Source organism: Citrus clementina, unplaced genomic scaffold (assembly GCF_000493195.1).
Source record: "Citrus clementina cultivar Clemenules unplaced genomic scaffold, Citrus_clementina_v1.0 scaffold_3, whole genome shotgun sequence".
Taxonomy (NCBI): Eukaryota; Viridiplantae; Streptophyta; class Magnoliopsida; order Sapindales; family Rutaceae; genus Citrus; species Citrus x clementina.
In genome coordinates, this window is record NW_006262339.1 from 36,256,945 (window position 1) to 36,272,120 (window position 15,176).

At 35.7% G+C, this 15,176-nt stretch overlaps 2 pseudogenes; both read left to right on the forward strand.

Moving 5' to 3' along the window:
* Window positions 1–3,969: 3,969 nt before the first annotated feature.
* On the forward strand, window positions 3,970–4,647 carry LOC112099928 (annotated as a pseudogene).
* A 74-nt stretch (window positions 4,648–4,721) lies between these two features.
* On the forward strand, window positions 4,722–13,108 carry LOC18050109 (annotated as a pseudogene).
* Window positions 13,109–15,176: the final 2,068 nt, after the last annotated feature.

Consider the following 15,176-nt stretch of genomic DNA (forward strand, 5'->3'; position numbering starts at 1 on the left):
GACCTATAATGTTTTGTAACTACTATTGCCTTGTTTATGTATAATGTATGTGTAGGGTTCAGGGTTGCTTTTGATGGTGTTTTTATGCTCATTGTAACTAGTGCCGCTGTAAGGTTTCTATGTGTAATTTCAATTTCAGCTTTTCTTCCTTTTAATTTTGCGGTATTAGTTTACTGTACTGTTTTTGAAACTCTCTCTTTCATAGTTAACAATCACACACTAGAGTTCCATATCTAGGATCTTTTTCACAAATCACAATCAGAAACAAGACTTGTTCAATTTCCGTAGATTTTTTCTTCAGTTTCGTTTTCATTAGAGGATTTGAATTCGTTAGGGCATTGCACTGTATGTAGATTATTTCACTAGACTTGTTGTATGTAACCTTTTAATCAATCATGATAAGTTCAATACACCATCTAAGATTCATTAAATAATGATGTATTGTATAAATAGAAGGCATTGTATTGAATTGTCCTGTCTTGTATTAAATGGCTTAAAATTTAGCACAATGTACTATGTTTTTTTTTCTTTTTTCAAAAGAAAAACAACGTTTAGAGAAATAGATGAAATGAAATGCCGTTTATAGTGTTTCCTTTGGGCAGGATAGGAATAAAATGTTTGGTGAGGATATTTTTGTCTCTTCAACTTATTTGGGAGAATGTGTGTGTGTGTATTTATATATTTATAAATGAGATAGTGAAGAATAGATTTGGAATTTGGTGTAATGAACTTCAACAAAACTTAACAAGTAATGATGCAAAAAAATAGATATGGATGGTTTCAATTTTCAACGACATTATTCTTTTTATTTTGTCCATCTCTTTTTTCTTATTCTATTGCAAATAGAACTTCGGATGGGTTGAAAGATGGATAAATACTGTAAGAAGAATATTACAATCTAAAATCATATAACAGGCTAACAGTTAATAGCATCACCAATTTTATTTTATATATATTTTAAAATCAGAAGCATCAGTTTGAAAAGTTAAATAATTTGTAAGTTATTTGCACCTTAGAATAAATTTTCATTTTTCTTTCGTTGAATTTCAGTAGATGCTTTTTGGATTATATTTTTTTATGAATAATCAAAGTGGGGTGAAGCTTGCTTGTTTTTGGCATGAATGAAATTTACTAATATTTTCATACATTATTATTTTTGGCTCCAAAATTTTTCAAATCAACTTGATCAGGAAGTAGGATTTTCTTATAAGAGAAAGAGAGGAAATAGGTGAAGGGACGAGAAAGAAATAGTAAAAAGCGGTGGAGATTGATTCACTCTGATTCCGATTCTAACAGTTTAAGTAAACAACTTATTCTGATTCCTATTTTTAATTCTCATTCCAGTCTAATCCGATTCCAGCTCATTCCGATTGCTGTTTAGTAAACGCACCATTAATGTGTTAAAACTGTATTGTTCTTATTAAAGTTAAGTGACAATAACCCTCGGGTTAAGCGCTTTTGATTTTCTTCTTTCTTTTTAGCTCATTGTCTTCCCTATGATTGCTTAACAAAAGATAATATTGAGTCATTTTCACTTTCATCATCAGAAGCAGAAGTTGTTGCTTCCCAATGAATATTGACTACTAGCGCAGGAACAACATCTTCAGCTTAAACTCTCAAATCCCTTGTTCGCAGACCGTGTTGGTGGCCTGGCCAGGAAAGGCTATGTTGTTGGTCCGAGAATAGGCTAGTCATTCAATTCACCTAATTTTAATTTTTATTTGGAATTGAGGTGTTATAATTTTTAAAATGTAAACTATAGCGGCTGTAGGTTTTAAATTATAGACGTTATGGAAAAAAAAATTATAATTATGAAACAAAAGTTAATAGTATGTAGTAAATATAATTTGTAAATAATAATTTTGATAAAATTATTAAAAATATAATACATTTTTTATCATACAAGTAAAAAATCATATCAACATATTTTTCAGACTATAGTAATTAGTGTTTACCAAACACTTTATTATTGTTGTTTTTAAGATACAGTTGTCTAACTTTAATTTCAAACGAACCTTTAATCATCTATTTATCTTTGCCCTAAAGCTTAAAAAACAAGTAAAATTATTGTTCTTAAGTCACCAGTTTTGAAGGAGGAAATTATTTTAGTTGTGTTGTCGGGGACGGTAATAAGGTGTGTGAAGCATGCATGCTCTCGTTTTCCGGACTATTCATACATTTAACCTAGAAATCCAATTTAATTTATTCTCATTCAGCATTAATTAGTTGCCAACTACATAACAGCTTCATTTAGAGTGAAACTATTAGCATCCTTTTATTATCCTTATAAAACCCTACTTTAAATAAAATTAAGGTAAGAACAAATAAAAATTGAACACACTCGATTTTTTTTTTCAACAAATTACTTCTATTCATAATTGATCTTTTTTTTTAATTTTCTACCTATTATTTCCTATTCAACTAAAATAAATTGTACAAATTTAGAATAATCTATTATTCTTTTCCTATTTCTTATTGATCATATATTTTTGTACCTAAAATTGCTTTCAAATTATAATTTAAAATATATGTAATTTAAGTCAATGATTAACATTTAAAAATTCATGACCTATAAAATTTTTTAATGTATGTGTAGGATAATAATAAGATTATAAAAGAAATAAAAAAAATAGCTCAATACTACTTTGAGTTTTAAAAATTAAAAAAAAACTAAATGAAAAATTCACAATGTATTAAAAAATTTATATTTTTAGAAATAAAATAAATATAACTGAAAAAGAGGTTACGTGAGAAGATTAGAGGGGTCCAATAGTCGAACTCTTTTACTTAACACCGAAGTAGTATTCTTTTACTTAACTCCAAAGTGTCATTGTTTGTTGTTTACTTTTTCTTAAATCTTTTAACTCAATTTGCACTTCCCGCTATAATCCGGGAAAAAAAATATATCATAGCGGGAAATTAAAAGAAGGTAATAAAAAATAAAAACATGAGTCATGACAAGTTCCATTTGAATTAGAAATAAAAAACTACACCAACAAGCGCATGGATAAACTAGTATGGGGTTGTTTTAACTTAATCAAGGTTCTCGGTTCTCGGTTTTGGAAATGCAGCTGTGTTAAATACTTGTTGGGAAAGCTTTGCCGCCCTAATGGTCCAACCTGGCTCGAATCTGGATTAGTCGGGGCCCAATGTGGTATTCGAATACCAGATGATTTAATACACCGAAAAAATAAATAAATAAATAACTATGCGAAATTGATTATGCCTCCATGAATCAAACTTGTAACTTACATCAGTTCAATTAAATTTTTCTGCAGATTTTCTCTACACCATTTCTCAAAATTCCTTAGGATTCTTAAGAATAAATAAAATATCTAATATAAGAGAGGCAATTCTATTTGTGTCCAGCGAGTTGCTTCTCAAGAAGTTGGCTTCGAAGGCGATTCTGTTGTTTGCACGCCAAAAGCAGAGCCAGGCCGATCTGATGAAGTGGAAAAAGACATTGGTGAAGATTAACGAGGTGCTTGACGACGCGGATGAGAAGCAGAACACGGACCAATCAGTGAAGATGTGGCTTGGCGATCTTCAGAACTTGGCTTATGATGATGATGATTTGTTGGATGAGCTTGAAACTGAAGCTTTCTAGAGGAATTTGATGTTTCAAGGACCAGCAGCAGCTCAAACAACTACAACAAAGTTTCGGAAGCTCATTCCTAGTTGCTGCACCAATTTTAGTCCACGAACTATTAAGTTCGATCACATGATGGCGGCTAAAATTGAAGATGTGACTATCAGGCTGCAAGAAATTGAAAAGCAGAAAGACCTGCTTGATTTGAAAGAAAATTCAGTGGGGAAGTCTAGAAAAGTCAGACAAAGACTTCCCACAACCTCTTTGGTAAATGAAGCCAAAGTGTATGGCAGAGATAAAGAAAAAGAGGAGACTGTTGAATTGTTGTTGAGTGATGATTTAAGAACTGATGATGGACTCTCTGTCATTCTATCATAGGAATGGGCGGAATAGGCAAGACAACTCTTGCTCAGCTTGTCTATAACGATGTTCGAGTGCATAATCATTTTGATCTCAAAGCTTGGACTTGTGTCTCTGAAGATTTTGACATCATCTGGGTGACAAAATCAATCCTAAAGTCCATTGCTTCTGACCAGCTTGTCGATGATCGTGACTTGAATTTGCTCCAAGTAAAACCGAAAAAACAATTTTCTGGAAATAATTTTTTTTCTTATTTTAGATGATGTCTGGAATGAGAAATCTAATGATTGGACCAACCTGAGCCGTCCTTTTAAGCTGGTGCACCGGGAAGTAAGATTGTTATCACTACTCGTAATCTGTGCGTTGTAGAAAAGACAGGGACTCTTCCAGCTTATCCATTGAAAGAGTTGTCAAACAACGACTGCTTGTCTGTTTTCACCCAACACTCCTTGGGGGAAAAAGATTTTAGCACGCATCCATCCTTAAAGGAAATCGGTGAGAAAATAGTAAAGAAATGCAACGGCTTGCCTTTGGTTGCAAAATCTCTTGGTGGACTCTTACGAGTTAAATATGACCCAAATGACTGGGAAGATGTCCACAACTGCAAGATATGGAAGCTATCAGAGGAGGAGTGCGATATTATAACCGCACTTAGAGTGAGTCACCATTACCTTTCTCCACAGCTAAAAGTTTACTAAAACAATGCATTGCGTACTGCTCATTGCTTCCAAAAGATTATGAATTTCAACAAGAGGAGATCATCTTGTTGTGGATGGTTGAAGGTTTCTTAAATCATGAAAGCGACAAGAAGCAAATGGAAAATCTATGCCGCAAGTATTTCCAGGAGTTATATTCAAGGTCATTCTTTCAACTATCAAGTAGCAATAAGTTGCTGTTTGTGATGCACGATCTCAACAATGACTTGCTCAACGGGCTGCAGGGGAGATTTACTTCAGAATGAAGGATACCCCGGATGGTAACATGTAACAGAATAATTCCAAGAATCTTAGCCATTTATCGTACATTCGTGGATGATATGATGGTAATAAAAGGTTTGAGGCCTTTCATAATCTAGAAAATTTGTGAACATTTTTACCAGTATCACTACCGGGTACCTGGGGCAATTACTTTGCTTATGGCTTTCTTCATAAGTTGTTAGAGCTGCATCGTCCAAGGGTTCTGTCTTTGCGTGGGTATATAGCATCATTGAACTGTCAAATTCAATTGGCAATTTGATGCATTTACGATACCTTGACCTATCCGAAACTAAAATTAGAAGCTTGCCAGAATCTGTCAACACACTTTAGCATGCACTTTTGCTGCAAAATTGCCGTCAACTCAAGAAGTTGTGTACAGATATGGGAAACCTGATTAAACTGCACTATCTCAACAATCCTTCAACCGATTCATTGGAGGAAATGCCTCTGGGGATCGGAAAATTGACTTCTCTTCGAACAATGTGCAAAAGTGCCGTCAACTCAAGAAGTTGTGTACAGATATGGGAAACCTGATTAAACTGCACTATCTCAACAATCCTTCAACCGATTCATTGGAGGAAATGCCTCTGGGGATCGGAAAATTGACTTCTCTTCGAACAATGTGTAAATTTGTTGTAGGCAATGAAATTGGCTCTGGGTTACGACAGTTGAAGTCCTTGATACATCTTCAAGGGACACTTTGTAATTCAAGGCTGGAGAACGTAAAAGAGGTTAGTGATGCCAAGGTGTTAAGATAGTTCATATTATGGAATTAAGGAGTTAACGAGCTGATTAGTTTAGTTTGTTAATATTGCTGATGTGTAACTTGCTGAGTCAGCAGGTTAGTTAAAGTTGTTAGTAACAGATTTTGTATTTGATCTTTGTTTTTGGTTTACACACACAACGTGTGTACAGCAGTCCAAAATATGTATATATACAGCTGTTATTAACAAGATTAATAAGATGACAATTCATTTTCCTCTCTGATATTTTCTCTCTGGTTCGTTTATTTTCTCTGTATCCAAACACTCAAACTCTGTTCTTAACTTGGTATCAGAGCCAATGATTCAAGCTGCCATGGCTGCTTCTAGCTCAAATCCAAATGTCAATCAAACTGTTTCTTCATTTACCTTTACAAATCCAATCAAATTAGACAGGTCAAACTACACAATCTGGAAATCTCATATTCTTTCTACAATTCGAGCCAATGGACTTGAATCTCTTCTTGATGGAACTCGAAAGTGTCCTAATCAGTTTATGAATCAAGAAACAGCAAGCTTAAGTCCAGATCAAGTGACTGTAGTGGAGCCACAAGAAAACCCTGAGTTCAATAACTGAAGAGGGCTGGATCAGTTGCTGTTGAGCTGGTTGATGTCATCGATCAGTGTTGAAATTCTCAGTCTAGTGGTAAATTCTAACTCTGCTAATGAACTCTGGATTAATATTGAAGAACAATTTGGATCTGAAACAGGAGCTAAGAAAGTACATCTGAAAATGTTGCTTAATAATCTCAAAAAAGGATCAATGACAATCACTGAATACTTTAGCAAGCTTAAAGCTGTAAATGATGAACTAGCTTTGGCTGGAAGTCCTGTAACCAATCTAGATTTTATGACTCATCTGATATCTGGATTAGGACAGCCATATTACCCTGTGGTTGTATACATAGAAGCTAACATGTTGAAAATGTCAGTGAATGAAGCATATTCTATGCTTTTAACTCATGAAGCTAGAATTGAGAGTAATCAACAAAGTGCCAATAAAGAAACTAAGTTGAATTATACTGCCAATATAGCTCAAACTGGATCTAATAAGAAATCTAGTGGTAATAACGGAGGTGGTTATGGTAATTGGAACCAAAATGCAAATTGGAATGGAAATAATGGTGGCAGAGGAGGCTACAATAATTACAATGGAGGTGGTTATGGTAATTGGAGTCAAAATGTCAACTGGAATGGAAACAATAATGGCAGAGGTGGTTATAACAATAATGGAGGAAGAGGTGGCTTTGGCAGAAGTGTTACAGGCCAAGGAAGGACTAACTGGTCTGATGGAAGGGCTAACTGGTCTGATGGGAATCACTGGAATAACAACAATTCCAACAAGAACTACTCTAGACATGGAAGAGGTGATTGGAATGAACTTGGTAATGGTGTAGTTGGTCAGAATGGTCAGAATAGTGCCTTTAATGGTAACAAAGGTGTTCAGAATTCTCCTGCTATCATCTGTCAAATTTGTTTCAAGCCAAGGCATACTGCAGCTGAGTGTAGGAACAGGTTTAACAGAGATTTTGCTCCTGCATATCCACCATCAAACTTCAACTCTTATCAGTCAAACACAAAAACTGCATTTCTTACAACTTCAGAGGGTGGTCTAGCTGATCAAGGATGGTATCTGGACAGTGGTGCTACACACCACCTCACAAACAATCTGCAGAACTTAAATATGGGAATGGAGTATTCAGGTAATCAGCTTTTACATGTTGGTAATGGTGAAGGTTTAAATATATCACATATTGGTTATGCTTGCTTTCATACATCCTGTGATTCACTCTTACACCTAAATGACATTTTATATGTACCTGCTATAACCAAAAACCTTATTCGCATTTCACAACTCTTGAAGGATAATGATATAACCATTGAGTTTGTTGCCAATCTTTGTTTCATTAAGGACAAGAAGAAGACTGTGCATCTGGCTCAAGGGATTGCTAAAGAAGGATTGTATCAGCTGCTGTCAAAGGATACCTTTCTTTCCAAATCCTGTTCTCTAGCCTATGTACCTAGGTCCATGCTTTCTGTTATTAGAAATTCAGCTTCAGTTCTGTCAAATAAAGCTGAAAATAAACCTTGTATTGATTTAGTAGATTCTAAGAGTCATGTAAACATTACCAAATCTGATATTTGTGGAAATTTACAGCATCAACGACTTGGTCATCCAAATAAACTTGCCCTGAAAAATATCATGCCTCATTTATCTCTTAGATCTTCTATAACATTGCCTGATTTTTGTGATGCATGTCAGTATGGAAAACTTCATCAGTTATCTTTTTATTCAACTGGAATTAAAACCTCAGTACCTCTTGAGCTTATACATACTGATCTTTGGGGACCATCTCCCATGCCCTCTATCTTACATGGCTATAGGTACTATATCAGCTTTGTAGATGATTACACCAGATATTGCTGGATTTTTCCTTTAACTCTCAAATCACAAGCCTTAGAAACCTTTCAAAGCTTCAAAACTTTGGTTGAGAAACAACTTAACCTCTCCATTAAGTCAGTACAATCAGATTGGGGGGGAGAATTTAGAAGCTTTGTAACCTTTCTCCAACAAGAAGGAATAAGTTTCAGACATAGTTGCCCTCATACACATCACCAAAATGGGGTGGTAGAAAGAAAACACAGGCACATTGTTGAGACAGGACTAACATTACTTGCTCAAGCTCAAATTCCTCTCTCTTTTTGGTGGGAATCCTTTCATACAGCATCATTTCTTATCAATAGGTTACCAACACCTGTCTTGAACAACATCTCTCCATTTGAAAAACTTCACAACAGAAAACCAGATTATCAGTTTCTTAAGATCTTTGGTTGCTCTTGCTTCCCTCTGCTCAAGCCTTACAACAAACATAAACTCAGTTTCCACACCCAAAAGTGTCTTATGATAGGTTACAGTCCTATTCACAAGGGTTACAAATGCCTTGATCCTACTGGAAAAGTCTATGTTGCCAGGCATATTAAGTTTAATGAGTTTGAGTTTCCTTATACTGAGTTGTTTTCCATCCATAAAACTGTGAACTCTTCATCTAAATTTCACCAGTCTGAAAGTCCCTTTACAGTTCTGAATTTTCAGTCTATCTCTCATGACAGCAGCTCTACATATCCATCTGCAAGTAATCACGTTTCAGATGCAGGTTCTGATTCTAATGCCCTAAACTCAACACCTCCACTCTCTACACAAAGTATATCACCCAATCTGCAACACACAAACACTAGCACTTGTTCAACACACAATCCTTCTACCTCACCTCAAACACAAAACTCTCCACTTACTCATAATACACATTCCATGGTCACAAGATCTAAGGCTGGAATATTCAAACCTAAGTCCTACTTAGCAGTCACACAAGAACTTGAACCAACCTCAGTCAAAATGGCTTTGAGTGATCCAAGATGGAAGCAAGCTATGCAGGCAGAATTTGATGCTTTGCAGATCAATGAAACCTGGGAGTTAGTTCCTAAAGAAACAACACAGAAGATTATAGGCAACAAGTGGGTTTTTAGAGTAAAGTACAACCCTGATGGCAATATATCTAAGCACAAAGCTAGACTTGTTGCGAAGGGGTTTCATCAAACTCCAGGTGTGGACTTCTTTGAAACATACAGTCCAGTAGTTAAACCATGCACAATCAGAATCATCTTGAGCCTTGCTGTTATGCATCACTGGCCTATAAGACAACTTGATGTGAATAATGCCTTTCTAAATGGCATTCTCAGTGAAGAGGTGTATATGTCTCAACCAGAAGGGTTTCTTCATCCTCAGCTTCCTACTCATGTGTGTAAATTGAAAAAGGCTCTTTATGGGCTCAAACAAGCTCCAAGAGCTTGGTATGATAAGTTGAAGAGCTCAATGTTGCAGTGGGGTTTTCACACTTCCAGGTCTGACACTTCCTTATTCATCCAGCATACTGAAGGAGAATTAGTTGTAGTTCTTATCTATGTTGATGACATATTAGTCACTGGGTCAAACAATAAACTTGTGGAAAGAATTGTTCATCAGCTGGGAAAAGAATATGCTTTAAAAGACCTTGGGGAGTTTAACTATTTCCTTGGTCTAGAAGTTACACCATCACATGAAGGACTCCATCTTTCTCAGACCAAATACATTGGTGATTTGCTGAAAAAGGCACAGATGCTGGACAGCAAAGGGTGTCAAACTCCTATGAGCTCAACTGAGAAGCTAACTAAAGACAAGGGGACAGCTTTTGAAAATCCATCTCTGTACAGAAGTGTAGTGGGATCTTTACAGTATGTTATCTTGACAAGACCTGAAACAGCTTTTTCAGTCAACAAACTTAGCCAATTTCTCTCAACTCCCTCTGTTTTTCATTGGCAAGCATGCAAACGTGTACTAAGATACCTTCAACTGACAGCAAGTTATGGTTTACAGTTCTATCACACTGGAAATCTCACATTGACAGCTTTTTCAGATGCTGACTGGGGATCAGATTTGGATGACAGGAAATCAATTGGAGGCTATTGTGTTTACTTAGGCAATAATCTCATTTCCTGGTCTTCCAAGAAGCAGCAAATAGTCTCCAGAAGTACAGCAGAGTCTGAATATCGAGCATTGGCTTTGACTACTTCAGAGGTACTTTGGATAACTTACTTGTTTAAAGAGTTACAAGTGCAGTTACAACAGACTCCAGTACTCAATTGTGATAACAAAAGTGCTGAAGCATTGGCCAGCAATCCAAAGTACCATTCAAAAACAAAACATATTGAGCTTGATTTGCACTTCATCAGAGAACATGTTGCCAGAAAAGAAGTTGTCATTAATCATGTTCCTAGCTGTGAACAAGTTGCTGATATTCTCACTAAACCATTAGCCATTGATCAGTTTAACTATCTTAGATCCAAGCTCAATGTTCTTCCCAGACCTTGAGCTTGAAGGGGGCTGTTAAGATAGTTCATATTATGGAATTAAGGAGTTAACGAGCTGATTAGTTTAGTTTGTTAATATTGTTGATGTGTAACTTGCTGAGTCAGCAGGTTAGTTAAAGTTGTTAGTAACAGATTTTGTATTTGATCTTTGTTTTTGGTTTACACACACAACGTGTGTACAGCAGTCCAAAATATGTATATATACAGCTGTTATTAACAAGATTAATAAGATGACAATTCATTTTCCTCTCTGATATTTTCTCTCTGGTTCGTTTATTTTCTCTGTATCCAAACACTCAAACTCTGTTCTTAACTCAAGGAAGCTCAACTAAACGGCAAGGGGAATCTTAAAGATTTATTGCTAGAATGGAATAACAGTACTAGCAATATAAGGGAGCCAGAAACTGATACACGTGTGCTGGACCTGCTAAAACCTCATCAAAGTCTGAAAAAGCTCAAAATCAATGGCTATGGTGGCACAAAATTTCCAATTTGGTTGGGAAATTCCTCAATGTCAAATTTAGTAAACCTAAGAATTAAATATTGTAGCATGTGTACTTCTTTGCCATCAATCGGGCAATTACCCTTTCTAAAATATCTTTTCATTAGAAGAATTGCCAGAGTGAAGAGTGTGGGTTCGGAATTTTATGGAAATGGTTGTTCAGCACCTTTTCCATCACTGGAGACTCTCTGTTTTCAAGATATACAAGAATGGGAAAAATGGATTCCTCATGGATCTGGTAAAAGCGATGAAGGTTTGGCTGATCTGCGAGAGCTTTCTCTTGTAAGTTGTTCTAAGCTTCAAAGAACATTGCCAGAATATCTCCCTTCATTGGAGACCCTTGTCATTCGAAAATGTGAACAACTGCTGGTATCAATTCTGAGTCTTCCAACTCTACGCAATTTAACAGTAAATGGATGTAAAGAGGTGGTGGGGAAGGGCAATCAACCTCAGCTCATCAAGTTCAGTGGTTCTTTGGGATTAATCAAATCAAGTAATAGAAGGGCTATTCAAGCAAGGGCTACTCAAATTGGAGAAATTGGAAATTGATAATGCTCAAGAGCTAAGATATTTGTGGCAAACTGGAATTAGATTACTGCAAAACATTTGCTCCCTTAATCGGTTTCGTATTAAGAGCTGTCCACTTTTTTCCTGGGTTGCTGAGGAAGAACATGACCATACACAACAACAAGGATTGACGTGCAGACTTCAGTATTTTGATTTGGTCGAGTACCAAGGCATAGTGAAGCTACAACAAGCATAGCTCAACATCTGTTCCCTTAGAGAGATACAGATCTCAAAGTGCAATTCACTTGTTTCCTTCCCAGAGGCTACTCTGCCTTCCCAGTCGAAAACAGTTACAATCATGTTTTGCAATGCGCTGGAATCCTTACCTGAAGCATGGATGCGGGACACTAAGCCATCTCTTGGGAGTCTGCAAATTTTCCAATGTAATTCTTTGACATATATTGCTAGAATTGAGCTGCCTACCAGCCTTAAGCGGCTGAAGGTCAGTAATTGCAATAATTTAAGGATTTTGACTGAGGAAGAGGACATCAACAGTGGATGCAACAGGCACACCTCTCACCTTGAGTCCTTAGAAATTGAAGATTGTGCATCTCTGGCATCTTTATTGTGGAAAAACAAGTTTTCAGCCACGCTTGAGCGCCTTGCGGTTAAACGTTGCCCGAACCTTGCTTTTTTGTCATTGGGTGACAATCTACCTAAAGCTCTCAAATATCTTTCTCTTCATGGATTTTCAAAGCTAGAGTCAATAGCAGAAAGGCTGGAGAACACATCTCTTGAAGAAATTTCGATTTGGAGTTGTGAAAATCTTAAAATGTTACCTGATGATTTCCATAAGCTCCAGAATCTTCCAAGGTTCAGTTTAGGATTTTGCAATAATCTGATTTCCTTTCCCAGAGGAGGATTGCCTTCTACGAAACTGAATAAGGTTGACATAAATGGTAGTCAGAAACTAGAGGCCTTACCCAACGGCATGTACAATCTAACTTCTCTTCAACGTTTAAATTTAGGATATCTTCCAAGTGTGGTATCTTTCCCCGGGGATGGCTTTCCCGCCAACATTGATTCACTTGTGATTCGTGATATGAAGATTTGTAGGGCACTTTTCGAGGGGGGTTGTACAGATTCACCTCCCTCAAACGGCTCAACATCTCTAGAGGATGTCCAGATGTGGTGTCGTTTCCGCAAGAGGAGATAGGAATGACACTTCCTGTCTCTAAGCCATTTGCGTATTGCCAATTTCCCACAGCTGGAACGCCTGTCTTCAGTAGTTGAAAACCTTACTTCTTTGAAACGCCTTGATCTCCAAGATTGCTGCAAGCTCAAATACTTTCCAGAGAATAGCCTGACAACCTCACTTTCGCAGCTGTATATTTCGAAATGTACATTGATAGAAGAAAGGTGCAGGAAGGATGCAGGACAATATTGGCACTTGATAACCCATATACCTTAAGTCCGCATAAATGGTAAATGGGTTTTTGATTGCTAAATAGAGGACTGAACTCTGTAACCTCAAAACTCACAAAATTTTCTCATTTTTCTTCATTGTAAATTAACTGATTAATTTCTGTTGGGGGGACTTAGCACAAGATTTTTAGGTATCCAACCCAAAAGACTAGCCTTTTAGGTGGAGTGACCTACCACCTTATAAACCCAAGCATCTCCTCTTTACTAGCCAATGTGGGACACAACTCAACAATCCCCCCCTCGGACAAAACCACCGCCGGACTCCGGACCTTTCGTCCGACACACCTAAGTTGTTCCACCACCACATTCCGGCTACTAGGGTCTAGCTCTGATACTACTTGTTGAGGGGACTTAGTATAAGATTTTTAGGTATCCAACCCAAAAGACTAGCCTTATAGGTGGAGTGACCTACCACCTTATAAACCCTACCACCTTATAAACCTAAGCATCTCCTCTTTACTAGCCAATGTGGGACACAACTCAACAATTTCTTCTTCATTGTAATGGCAATCTTAGCCGGAACGTCATTTTCCTTTTTATCTTCTGTTATCGGCTACATGCCCTCTCCCATATTTCTAGATTATTCTTTTAACTCTACATCTGTACCAATCATGATTGGATTAGCTGGTCACAAGTTTGATATTTAACGAAATACAAATAAACTTCTTTGTTTTCCCTAGAGATCTTCTTTTGTTCTCTTTCTCTTTATTTACTTTGCTAAAATTTGTCATTGAAGTGTTAATTACTTTGTGTGATTTCTATTTGATTTTTGTGTGAGTGATGATGTATCTGCAGTTTGAGTGTCATTCTTTTGATTCCTTGGTATTGTTTCGGCAGGTTCCATTGATTGAAAATCTCCAAGCTTGCTCCGATACCAAGTTGAAAAAATGAAGACTAAATATTTAAAACACGAAGAAGCAAAGTTAAAGGATCAATTTTTCCAGAATAATTTTTTGTATTGTATTTATCGTCCAAATTTATACACAATATACGTTCTTCTTTTCCAAGAAATGCTCAGTGTATGATTTACAGCTGTAATACAAATCTAATGGCTGAGCATATCAATCTAATGAACATGATTCATTGTCCTTCACAAAGCACAATAAACATTTGTTTTGTGCAATCCTTTTGAGTCATCATCCATCAGAGTCTGCTGAGTCAGTACCCATGCAATGCTTGCTGTAGAGGGAGGGCTGATACTGATGTTCAAAGACCAAGCTGAGGGTGCTTAATGAGGCATTTTATCAAACATCTAATTCATTATTCTAACAGAATTGAACTGTTAACACTTTGTTATTATAGTAAATACACTTTGGCTAGAAAGATGTTGGATCAAAGTATTAAGCAGACCCAACTTTACTTTTTGGTTTTACCTGCAGGTATGATGTTAGATCTTCGGTCATCTCTATCGTTTTGAAGCTGTGCCTTAGTCCTTGAATTTATATACTCAAAGCTTTAGAAGTGAGCTTGAGCCTTGATGGCAATAAGTTGAAACGACTCATATGATTGGGTTAATGCTTGTCCAGTTTTTGTATTTTGATTTATTATTCATTTAGTTCCTATATTTTAAAAAATACTTAAAAAATCTTCATTGTTAATTATGTGACATTCTTACTCTTGGTTTTTCTTAGCTTTTATAATAATATTCTTACAAAAATATTCTTGACATTAATTAATTTATCTTTTAAAAAGTTAATTTTAATAAATTAATCAATAATTATTTATTAGCAGACTTACTAACAAATAGCGGTATGAAATAACTAATATCTTTTGTACTTAGGAAAAAGGACACTTACAGCCCTAAAGTTTGAAAAATAATCACAAAGACCCTAAGTTTTTAAAAAGAGACATCAAGACCTCTTTTTGAAAATAATAACTTTTGAATATAGTAATCATAAAGTTCACTTTAAATTTTTTTAATTAATACAGATATAATATAAATAATATAATCTATCTAGTAAACTAATAATATGAACAATTAAAATAATATTAAAATTATAAATTAACATATTTATTTTAATAATATTTTTGTATTTATTATAAAAAAAAATATAAACTTGGGACTAAATAAATTTTACAATTAACAAAAT